Source organism: Pinus tabuliformis, chromosome X (assembly GCF_031772625.1).
Source record: "Pinus tabuliformis cultivar Carrire ecotype Pingquan chromosome X, CPIR1, whole genome shotgun sequence".
Lineage (NCBI taxonomy): Eukaryota > Viridiplantae > Streptophyta > Pinopsida > Pinales > Pinaceae > Pinus > Pinus tabuliformis.
This window is the reverse complement of record NC_142308.1, coordinates 1,143,802,161-1,143,814,306: the sequence shown is the minus strand read 5'-3', so window position 1 is coordinate 1,143,814,306 and position 12,146 is coordinate 1,143,802,161. Positions and strand designations below refer to the sequence as shown.

Below are 12,146 nucleotides of genomic sequence, written 5' to 3'. Positions count from 1 at the left end.
TACAATTGTAGTGTCTCGGAGGGTCGAGTTGAGAAGATAGACAATGTAGATGCCACGCAAAGGATGGGCGAGTCATGTTGGTTTCCAACAAAATAGTGTTATTATTATTTGTTTACTTGAAGTTTTTTCCTTCTAGCATGGTTCTCGTGTAGTAGGGCAGGTGTGTGTATGTTTAATACATCGCTTTGTATATTTGTAATTTAAACTCGTGCTTTATTCATGATCTCATATATAATATTACTTTGTGCAGTGAGTGACTACAATTGTAGTGTCTCGGAGGGTCGGGTTGAGAAGATAGGCAATGTAAATGCCACAAAAAGGATGGGTGAGTCATGTTGGTTTCCAAAAAAATAGTGTTATTATTATTTGTTTTCTTGAAGTTTTTTCCTTCTAGCATGGTTCTCGAGTAGTACCACTTAGTTAGTGGTTTGACATATACATCAGATGGAATGTTTAAATTTATGTGCTTTCTTCCTCGACATCACACGCACACCCCTAGACAATGTGCACTAGAGACGAGGATGTTGTTTTTCCACGTCACTAGAGAATGTAGGTTAGGGTCTAAGAATCTATTACACAACCAACTCAATTGCCACAACAAACTACTTTGCACAATGGAATAAATACAACAAAAAATCAACATGTACATAAATAGACAACTTTTTACCTCTTTTCAACAACCCAACTTCGTTATATTAACAAACTGTAGTACATTATTTAGGGTTCTTGTACCAGGGATCATGGCCCTCATACAATCACTAATACAAGAAATACAAACTAGGGTTCGGTGTCAGTCCTTCAACCAATCTACCTTGAACAAGACAACACTTGACCTACTTGTTGATGTAGCGCTCCACAGCTCTTTCAGTCCATGTTTCCGGAACACATATGTCGTTCCTTTGGCTCCCAAACTACAACAACACCAATCTGCCTCTATCAATGAATCCTGCTCCTTTAGGTCTCTGAACACGGCACTCGAACTGCCCTCTAGTTGATCATTAGTCCATCAATGAATCAACACATAGGTTCTTCTTGTGAGTTGTTCACAACTTTGTTTGTGAATAACTCTGAGATTACCCACTGTTGCTGCTAGCACTTTCGGACTTCTTCCCACTATTTCCTTCTTGTGCTGCTCCAATGTAAACAATCTTTGGGCATGGAGGGTTGCCCACTATGATTGTCTATAGTCCTTCTCCAACAACTAAATTAGGGATGATTCATAAGCCTCCTTCGGTACTCTTATTTCTCCAAGAACCAAACCCTTAGGCTTCTCAAAGTTTGTCCTTCTTATAGCAGCCAAATTCCTTGTCGAACTGATCTAGGGCTGCAAGGACACCTTCTTCTACCCTCCACACAGTCCTTTAGATGCCCCTTAAACTTTTTCCAAACTAGGATAACCATCCACTTAAAAACAACATCAAAACAAGAGGACAAACATACCTTGTTCTGCAACCTCCTGCTACTCCCCTTGACCTCGGCTTCATTGCAATTTTTGAGCTCTAGTGAGGGCACACGTCAAACCTAAATTCTGAACCAAAGCTTGTGTTTTCCCTCACTTCAGGCCTCTTCTAACTATGTTGTCACCTACTGTGATTGTGGCCTAGGTTAGGCATCCTACTAGGCCTCTCCGCCCTCCCCAAAAGATATGTCGTTCACCTGCAATCAATCTAGAGAACCTGCGTCCTGAAACACAGAGAGAAATGTCCTCAAACGTGCAAAAAAATTGCCCAAAATTCACCGCTTAGCCCTCAGCCTGTTGCCTATTAATATTTTCCTCAAAACAGTATCAAGAAGACACAAAAATGCTCCTTCTCCACTTCGCTTCAACTCCTTTTGATCTTCATCCATTTCAGAGGTATATTCTTTGATGTGTTGCTCCTTGGATGTGTGGAATGAGCTCTCTCCTGCCTTCAAGTCTTTAGTTTAAATTTTATTAGAATCCTAATAGTTTATTGTGTATCTAATGCAGATGGTTGATTCCAGCGAGTACGAATACATGAAGTACATAATGGATTATCCCCCTTTATATAACAAAATTCAAAGACATGTATGTTTCATATTATGATTGATTATTACATTCAACTCTCTAATTTCACTTGTATAATGATTCTAATATTTTATTATGTATCTGTTGTGGATGGCTTGTTCTTGTGAGCACAAGTAAATGGAATACAAAGCAATGTCTATCATTATATAACAAATTCTAAAGGAGGTATGTTTCTTATTCTAAATAATTATCAGTTTTTAAATATGCTTACCATTACTATCTATGTTTGTATTTTAACCTTAACCACCCCACTTTTTTTCTTTTCAGCGGAGGAGAGGACACTATAGTAGAAATAATGTGCAAGGGGGAAGTTTGCAATTTTTTGTTTGTTGTTGTCTACATGTTTTGTTTTTGTCGAGTTTGAGAGTGACCATGCTTTGTGTTGTACTCGTTTTCTCATTTCTTGTAGTTTGGTCTTGGTTTTCTTTGCATGGAGAGAAAATGAAAGAAATGAGGTGGATGTTATTATTGATAAATTAAGGTGAATCACCCTAACTATGCACAGTGCACTTCACTCACAATTATCTTTTCCTCATTCGTGACTTTGTTTTCTTGCTTTTCAATTTATTACATGGTTTATATGGGGTCTCATATTCAACTATATTTATTTTCTTTGTGTAGTGAGCGACTACCGTTGTATAGTCTATGAAGGTGAAGTTGGTGAAAATACCTTAGAGATTCTACAAACGCACTGCAGAGGATTGGTGAGCCATATTTTTTTCCTACATAATAATTTTGTGCTTTAATCCACCGTAATATATGTTGCTTTCACAATGATACATCCTTTTGTCATGGCTTCAAGGTAGTTTGATCTTGTTAATCGGTGTGAGGTTTGAGATTTTCCGAAAAATTTGATACGAAATAGAGAGAAAAGTTATAATGGTTCCAGGCTTATTGTTCATAATTGTTGCTGCTATCACATTACTGAAGAGTTAGCAGGTATGTGTATGATTAATTTATTGCTCTGTATATATTTTATTCAATTTCTCTCTTGGTTTATTCATGATTTCACATACAAGATTACTTTGTGCGGTGAGTGACTACCGCTGTAGTGTCTGGGATGGTCAGTGGAGAAGATACTTTAAGCAATGCAAATGGAGCACAGAGGATGGGTGAGTCGTAGTTTTCCAATAAAATAGTATTTTTATTATTTCTTTGCACTACTATTTCTCCTTCGAGCATGGTTCTTGGGTCGTATTACTCAATTAGTGGTTTCATGTATACATCACATGGTTTTTTTAAATTTGTATTTTTTGGCTCTCCATAGTACATGCCTTATAGAAGAGGTGGGTAAAGTTGAGCAAGCAAGCATATGGACCCTTCAACCAATCAACCATCATGTTAACATACAACACTATTGCCTTGTGGACCCTATGGTTTTGGGAGTTCAATTTGTTTAGATATGTTTAGATTCATTTTCAAACAAAAAAAATTACCTCTTATGAAAGCATTGTTTGTATTATTCCTTGTAGTACATCTAGTCTAGAAAATTTATATTTTTTGTGATAATTGATATTTTTTTGTGATATGGCATGGAATACAATTGGACTCAAACTAAGTTGCATAACAAGTTTATGCCTTCAAACTCTCTAGTTTAACTTTTATTAGAAATTTAATATTTTTTTATGTATTTATTGCAGAATATTTGTCTAGTGAGAACACGTGAAATACAAAATGGCCTCTCTTTTTATATAACAAACTCAAAGAAAGGTGTGTTTCTTATTATGATTAATAATTTCATTCTAATCTCTATTTAATTTATATAACAATTCTAATAGCTTATTTTGTATCTTTTGTAGATGACTTGTTCTGATGAGCACGAGCAAGTGGAATACAAAATAGACGTTCATTGTTATAAAACAAACTCTAGGGGAGGTATGTCTCCTATTATGAATAATTATTGGTTTTGAAATATGTGTACCATTACTAACTGTGTATTTTAAGCTTGTTCATTTTACTTCTTTTCCTTACAAGAGAGGACGGTACATTGCAGGAGAGATAATGTGCAGAACAGGGTGTTTGCATTTTTTTCTTTGTTCATGTTTTTTTTTTTGTTCAGTTTGAGCATGGCCATGCTTTGTGTTGTAATTGTTTTTCTTTGTTTAAGCTCTTTTTCTCTTTTTTTTAGTTTTGTCTTGGTTTCATTGTTTGGGTTTGTTGTACTCGTTTTCCTTTTTTTTTTCACGTTCTTTGTAATTTGGTCTCGGTTCCATTTGTTGGTGTGGAAAACGAAACAAAGGAAGCAAACAAAAAAAATGGAGGTTATTGTTCGTAAATGAGGGTGAGTCAACACACCTATATGCAATGCGCTTCACTTAAAAGTATATTTTGCTAATTTGTGACTCCATTTTTTCGCTATCCAATTTATTATATGCTTTATCTATGTTGTCATGATCTACTACATTGATCTTCTTTATGTAGTGAAGAGCTACAATTGTACAATCTACAAAGGTGAAGTGGTGAAGATGCATTAGACATTCTACAACTGTGGCAGAGGAAGGGTGAGACATTCTACAAATTGTAAGTGATTTATTCTATTCGTTGCTAAAATATTAGCCAAAGGGGGGTAGGTATGTGTATGTTTAATACATCGCTTTGTATATTTGTTTTTTAAACTTGTGCTTTATTCATGATCTCATATATAATATTACTTTGTTCATTGAGTGAGTACAATTGTAGTGTCTTGGAGGGTCGAGTTGAGAAGATAGACAATGTAGATGCCACCCAAAGGATGGGTGAGTCATGTTGGTTTCCAACAAAATAGTGTTATTAGTATTTGTTTACTTGAAGTTTTTTCCTTCTAGCATGGTTCTCGTGTAGTAGGGCAGGTATGTTTATGTTTAATACATCGCTTTGTATATTTGTAATTTAAACTTGTGCTTTATTCATGATATCATATATAATATTACTTGTTGCAGTGAGTGACTACAATTGTAGTGTCTCGGTGGGTCGGGTTGAGAAGATAGGCAATATAGATGCCACACAAAGGATGGGTGAGTCGTGTTGGTTTCCAACAAAATAGTGTTATTATTATTTGTTTACTTGAAGTTTTTTCCTTCTAGCATGGTTTTCAGGTAGTACCACTCAGTTAGTGGTTTGACATATACATCAGATGGAATGCTTAAATTTATGTGCTTTCTTGCTCCACATCACATGCACACCCCTAGGCAATGTGCACTAGAGACGAGGATGTTGTTTTTCCACGTCACTAGAGAATGTAGGTTAGGGTCTAAGAATCTATTACACAACCAACTCAAATGCCACAACAAGCTACGCTGCACAATGGAATAAATACAACAAAAAATCAACATGTACATAAATAGACAACTTTTTACCACTTTTCAACAACCCAACTTCATTATATTAACAAACTGTAGTACATTATTTAGGGCTCTGGTACCAGGGATAATGGCCCTCATACAATCATTAATACAAGAAATACAAACTAGGGTTCGGTGTCATTCCTTCCACCAATCTACCTTGAACAAGACAACACTTGACCTACTTGTTGATGTAGCGCTCCACCGCCCTTTCAGTCCATGTGTCCCGAAGACATATGTCGTTCCTTTGGCTCCCAAACTACAACAACACCAATCTGTCTCTATCAATGAATCCTGCTCCTTTAGGTCTCTGAACACGGCTCTCCAATTGCCCTCTAGGTTATCATTAGTCCATCAATGAATCAACACATAGGGTCTTCTTCTGAGTTGTTGACAACTTTGTTCGCGAATAACTCTAAGATTACCTACTGTTGCTCCTCAGATCTTTCGGACTTCTTCCCACTCTTGCCTTCTTGTGCTGCTCCGATGTAAACAATCTTAGGGCATGGAGGGTTGCTCGCTATGATTGTCTATAGTCCTTCTCCAACAATTAACTTAGGGATGATTCATAAGCCTCCTTGGCTACCCTTATTTCTGCAAGAACCAAACGCTCAGGCTTCTCAAAGTTTGTCCTTCTTATAGCAGCCAAATTCCTTGTCGAACTGATCTAGGGTTGCAAGGACACCTTCTTCTACCCTCCACACAGTCCTTTAGATGCCCCTCAAACTTTGTCCAAACTAGAATAACCATCCACTAAAAACAACATCAAAACAAGAGGACAAACATACCTTGTTCTGCAACCTCTTGCTGCTCCCCTTGACCTCGGCTTCAGTGCAATTTTTGAGCTCCAGTGAGGGCACACTTCAACCCTAAATTCTGATCCAAAACTTGTGTTTTCCCTCACTTCAGGGCTCTTCTAACTACGTTGTCCCCTATTGTGATTGTGGCCTAGGTTAGGCATCCTACTAGGCCTCTCCGCCCTCCCCAAAAGATATGTCGTGCACCTGCAATCAATCCAGAGAACCAACGGCCTTAAACACAGAGAAAAATCCCCTCAAACGTGCACAAAATTTGCCCAAAATTCACCTCTTAGCCCTTGGCCTATTGCCTATCAATATTGTCCTCAAAACAGTCTCAAACGACACAAAAATGCTCCTTCTCCACTTCGCTTGAACTCCTTTTGATCTTCATCTATTTCAGAGGTATATTCTTTGATGTGTTGCTCCTTGGATGTGTGGAATGAGCTCTCTCCTCTCACATATTTATATCTTTCGCTTAGGGTGACATTTATCCCTTCAAGAAGGGCCTCTTTAACTAAGGCCGACTTGATCTTTAAAACAATTCACCCACTCAAAACATATAAACGTTCATTTTTCCACAGTGACAAGGGCTCTCTTGGTGCTTGAAGCAACCCCTTGCTCCTTTAAGGGTGCTCTATCATGTCCAAGTGCCAAGTCATCAAATCTCTTCATGGATTCACACCCACAACTTTGGGTGCAAAGACCACAGCTTGGGTACTCTTGCCCACAAATCCCATGCAGTTCCAAATCCTTCACAACCTTGTACCCTAGGGTTTGGAGTACCTACCAAGCAAATGTTTGATTCCAGTGAGCACGAATATGTGAAATACAGAATGGATTATTCCCCTTTATATAACAAAACTCAAAGCCATGTATGTTTCATATTATGATTGATTATTATATTCAACTCTCTAGTTTAACTTGTATAATGATTCTAATATTTTATTATGTATCTGTTGTAGATGGCTTGTTCTGGTGAGCACAAGTAAATGGAATACAAAGCAATGTCTATCGTTATATAACAAATTCTAAAAGAGGTATGTTTCTTATTCTAAATAATTATCAGTTTTTAAATATGCTTATCATTACTATCTATGTTTGTATTTTAACCTTAACCACCCCACTTTCTTTCTTTTCAGCGGAGGAGAGGACACTGCAATAGAAATAATGTGCAAGGGGGAAGTTTGCAATTTTTTGTTTGTTGTTGTCTACATGTTTTGTTTTTGTCGAGTTTGAGAGTGACCATGCTTTGTGTTGTATTCGTTTTCTCATTTCTTGCAGTTTGGTCTTGGTTTTGTTTGCATGGAGAGAAAATGAAAGAAATGAGGTGGAGGTTATCATTGATAAATGAAGGTGAATCACCCTAACTATACACAATGCACTTCACTCATTATCTTTTCCTCATTCGTGACTCTATTTGCTTGCTTTTCAATTTATTATATGGTTTATATGGGGTCTCATACTCAACTATATTTATTTTCTTTGTATAGTGAGCGACTACAGTTGTATAGTCTATGAACTTGAAGTGGTGAAAATATCTTAGAGATTCTACAAACGCACAGCAAAGTATTGGTGAGCCATATTTTTTTCCTACATAATAATATTGTGCTTTAATCCATGGCTTCAATGTAGTATGATCTTGTTAATAGGTGTGAGGTTTGAGATTTTCTGAAAAATTTGATTCGAAATAGAGAGAAAAGTTATAACGGGGTTCACATTTCCAGGGTTATTGTTCATAATTGTTGCTGCTATAACATTACTGAAGAGTTAGCAGGTATGTGTATGATTAATTTATCTCTCTATATATTTTTTATTCAATTTCTCTCGTGGTTTATTCATGATTTCACATACAAGATTACTTTGTGCGGTGAGTGACTACCACTGTAGTGTCTGGGATGGTCGAGTGGAGAAAATACTTTAAGCAATGTAAATGGAGCATAGAGGATGGGTGAGTCATAGTTTTCCAATAAAATAGTATTTTTATTATTTGTGTGCACTACTATTTCTCCTTTGAGCATGGTTCTTGGGTTGTATTACTCAATTAGTGGTTTCACGTATACATCACATGGTTTTTTTAAATTTGTATTTTTTTGGCTCTCCATAGTACATGCCTTATATAAGAGGTGGGTAAAGTTGAGCAAGCAAGCATATTGACCCTTCAACCAATCAACCATCGTGCTAACATACAACACTATTTCCTTGTGGACCCTATGGTTTTGGGAGTTCAATTTGTTTAGATATGTTTAGGTTCATTTCATACAAAATAAATTTACCTCTAATGAAAGCATTCTTTGTATTATTCCTAGTAGAAGTACATCTATTCTAGAAAATTTATATTTCTTGTGATAATTTATATTTTTTTTGTGATATGGCATGGAATACAATTGGACTCGAACTAAGTTGCATGACAATTTCATGCCTTCAAACTCTCTAGTTTAACTTTTATTAGAAATTTAATATTTTTTTATGTATTTATTGCAGAGTATTTCTCCAATGAGAACATGTGAAATACAAAATAGCCTCTCTTTTTATATAACAAACTCAAAGAAAGGTGTGTTTCTTATTATGATTAATAATTTCATTCTAATCTCTAGTTTAATTTATATAACAATTCTAATAGCTTAGTTTGTATCTTTTGTAGATGACTTGTTTTGATGAGCACGAGCAAGTGGAATACAAAATAGATCATTCATTGTTATAAAACAAACTCTAGGGGAAGCATGTTTCCTATTATGAATAATTATTGGTTTTGAAATATGTGTACCATTACTATGTGTATTTTAACCTTGTTCAGTTTACTTCTTTTCCTTCTAGGAGAGGACGGTACATTGCATGAGAAATAATGTGCAGAACGGGTGTTTGCATTTTTTTCCTTGTTCATGTTTTTTTTGGTTGAGTTTGAGCATGGCCATGCTTTGTGTTGTAATCGTTTTTCTTTGTTTCAGCTTTATTTCTCTTTTTTTTGTAGTTTTGTCTTGGTTTCATTTATTGGATTTGTTGTACTCGTTTTCCTTTTTTTTCACGTTCTTTGTAATTTGGTCTCGGTTTCATTTGTTGGTGTGGAAAAGGAAACAAAGGAAGCAGCCAAAAAAAATGGAGGTTATTGTTCGTAAATGAAGGTGAGTCAACACACTTATATGCGATGCGCTTCACTTAAAAGTATATTTTGCTAATTTGTGGCTCCATTTTTTTGCTATTTAATTTATTATATGCTTTATCTATGTTGTCATAATCAACTACATTGATCTTCTTTATGTAGTGAAGAGCTACAATTGTACAATCTACAAAGGTGAAGTGGTGAAGATGCATTAGATATTCTACAACTGTCGCAGAGGATGGGTGAGACATTTTACAAATTTTAAGTGATTTATTCTATTCGTTACTAAAATATTAGCCAAGGGAGGGCAGGTATGTGTATGTTTAATACAACGCTTTGTATATTTGTTATTTAAACTAGTGCTTTATTCATGATCTTGTATATAATATTACTTTGTTCGTTGAGTGACTACAATTGTAGTGTCTTGAAGGGTCGAGTTGAGAAGATAGACAAGGTAGATGCCACGCAAAGGATGGGTGAGTCATGTCGGTTTCCAATAAAATAGAGTTATTATTATTTGTTTACTTGAAATTTTTTCCTTCTAGCATGGTTCTCGTGTAGTAGGGCAGTGATGTGTATGTTTAATATATCGCTTTGTATATTTGTAATTTAAACTCGTGTTTTATTCATGATCTCATATATAATATTATTTTGTGCAGTGAGTGACTACAATTGTAGTGTCTCAGAGGGTCGGGTTGAGAAGATAGGCAATGTAGATGCCACACAAGGATGGGTGAGTCGTGTTGGTTTCCAACAAAATAGTGTTATTATTGTTTGTTTACTTGAAGTTTTTTCCTTCTAGCATGGTTCTCGAGTAGTACCACTCAATTAGTGGTTTGACATATACATCACAAATGGAATGTTTAAATTTATGTGGTTTCTTGCTCCACATCACACGCACACCCCTAAACAATGTTCACTAGAGACGAGGATGTTGTTTTTCCACGTCACTAGAGAATGTAGGTTAGGGTGTAAGAATCTATGAAACAACCAACTTAAATTGCACAACAAACTGCTTTGCACAATGGAATAAATACAACAAAAAATCAACATGTACATAAATAGACAACTTTTTACCACTTTTCAACAACCCAATTTCGTTATATTAACAAACTGTAGTACATTATTTAGGGCTCTGGTACCAAGGATCATGGCCCTGATACAATCACTAATACAAGAAATACAAACTAGGGTTCGGTGTCAATCCTTCAACCAATCTACCTGGAACAAGACAACACTTGACCTACTTGTTGATGTAGCGCTCCACGGCCCTTTTAGTCCACGTGTCCCGAACACATGTCGTTCCTTTGGCTCCCAAACTACAGCAACACCAATCTGCCTCTATCAATGAATCCTTCTCCTTTAGGTCTCTGAACACGGCTCTCCAACTGCCCTCTAGTTGATCATTAGTCCATCAATGAATCAACACATAGGGTCTTCTTGTGAGTTGTTCACAACTTTGTTTGTGAATAACTTTGAGATTACCCATTGTTGCTCCTCAACTCTTTGGGACTTCTTCCCACTATTGCCTTCTTGTGCTGCTCCAATGTAAACAATCTTAGGTCATGGAGGGTTGCCCACTATGATTGTCTATAGTCCTTCTCCAACAATTAACTTAGGGATGATTCATAAGCCTCCTTGGCTACCCTTATTTCTCCAAGAACCAAACTCTTAGGCTTCTCAAAGTTTGTCCTTCTTATAGCAGCCAAATTCCTTGTCAAACTGATCTAGGGCTGCAAGGACACCTTCTTCTACCCTCCACACAATGCTTTAGATGCCCCCAAAACTTTGTCCAAACTAGGATAACCATCCACTAAAAAACATCATCAAAACAAGAGGACAAACATACCTCGTTCTGCAACCTCCTGTTGCTCCCCGACAAAACTCAAAGACATGTATGTTTCATATTATGATTGATTATTACATTCAACTCTCTAGTTTAACTTGTATAATGATTCTAATATTTTATTATGTATCTGTTGTAGATGGCTTATTCTGGTGAGCACAAGTAAATGGAATACAAAGCAATGTCTACCGTTAAAATAACAAATTCTAAAGGAGGTATGTTTCTTATTCTAGATATTTATTAGTTTTTAAATATGCTTATCATTACTATCTATGTTGATATTTTAACCTTAATCACCCCACTTTTTTTCTTTCAAGTGGAGGAGAAGACATTGCAATAGATATAATATGCAAGGGGGATGCTTACAATTTTTTGTTTTTTGTTGTCTACATGTTTTGCTTTTGTCGAGTTTGAGAGTGACCATGCTTTGTGTTGTACTCGTTTTCTCATTTCTTGTAGTTTGGTCTTGGTTTCGTTTGCATGGAGAAAATATGAAAGAAATGAGGTGGAGGTTATCATTGATAAATGAAGGTGAATCACCCTAACTATACACAATGCACTTCACTCACAATTATCTTTTTCTCATTTGTGACTCTATTTGCTTGTTTTTCAATTTATTATATGGTTTATATGTGGTCGCATACTCAACTATATTTATTTTCTTTGTGTAGTGAGCGACTACAGTTGTATAGTCTATGAAGGTGAAGTGGTGAAAATACCTGGGAGATTCTACAAACATATCGCAAAGGATTGGTGAGCCATATTTTTTTCCTACATAATAATATTGTGCTTTAATCCACCGTAATATATGTTTCTTGCACAATGATTCATCCTTTTGTCATGGCTTCATTTGTTTCCTTTTCCACACCAACAAATGAAGCAGACAAAAAAAATGGAGGAGGTTATTGTTCATAAATGAGGGTGAGTCAACACACCTAATGCGTTTCACTTAAAAGTATATTTTGCTAATTTGTGGCTCCATTTTTTTCTATTTAATTTATCATATGCTTTATCTATGTTGTCATAATCAACTACA

The 12,146-nt window shown here is 36.0% G+C and overlaps 3 long non-coding RNA genes across 3 annotated transcripts; all 3 read left to right on the top strand.

Moving 5' to 3' along the window:
* The first annotated feature begins 2,322 nt into the window (after window positions 1-2,322).
* LOC149143915 (uncharacterized) lies at window positions 2,323-3,923 on the top strand. The gene is made up of 6 exons (XR_016265316.1): window positions 2,323-2,528; window positions 2,669-2,751; window positions 2,850-2,986; window positions 3,100-3,159; window positions 3,688-3,757; window positions 3,847-3,923. It is a non-coding gene; the product is annotated as an uncharacterized LOC149143915 (long non-coding RNA).
* A 557-nt stretch (window positions 3,924-4,480) lies between these two features.
* On the top strand, window positions 4,481-7,204 carry LOC149143914 (uncharacterized). Its single transcript, XR_016264389.1, has 3 exons — window positions 4,481-4,782; window positions 4,966-5,040; window positions 7,130-7,204. It is a non-coding gene; the product is annotated as an uncharacterized LOC149143914 (long non-coding RNA).
* Window positions 7,205-8,829: 1,625 nt separating this feature from the next.
* Window positions 8,830-11,864, top strand: LOC149143913 (uncharacterized). Its single transcript, XR_016265160.1, has 6 exons — window positions 8,830-9,286; window positions 9,427-9,740; window positions 9,924-9,997; window positions 11,250-11,325; window positions 11,570-11,641; window positions 11,782-11,864. It is a non-coding gene; the product is annotated as an uncharacterized LOC149143913 (long non-coding RNA).
* The last annotated feature ends 282 nt before the right edge of the window (window positions 11,865-12,146 follow it).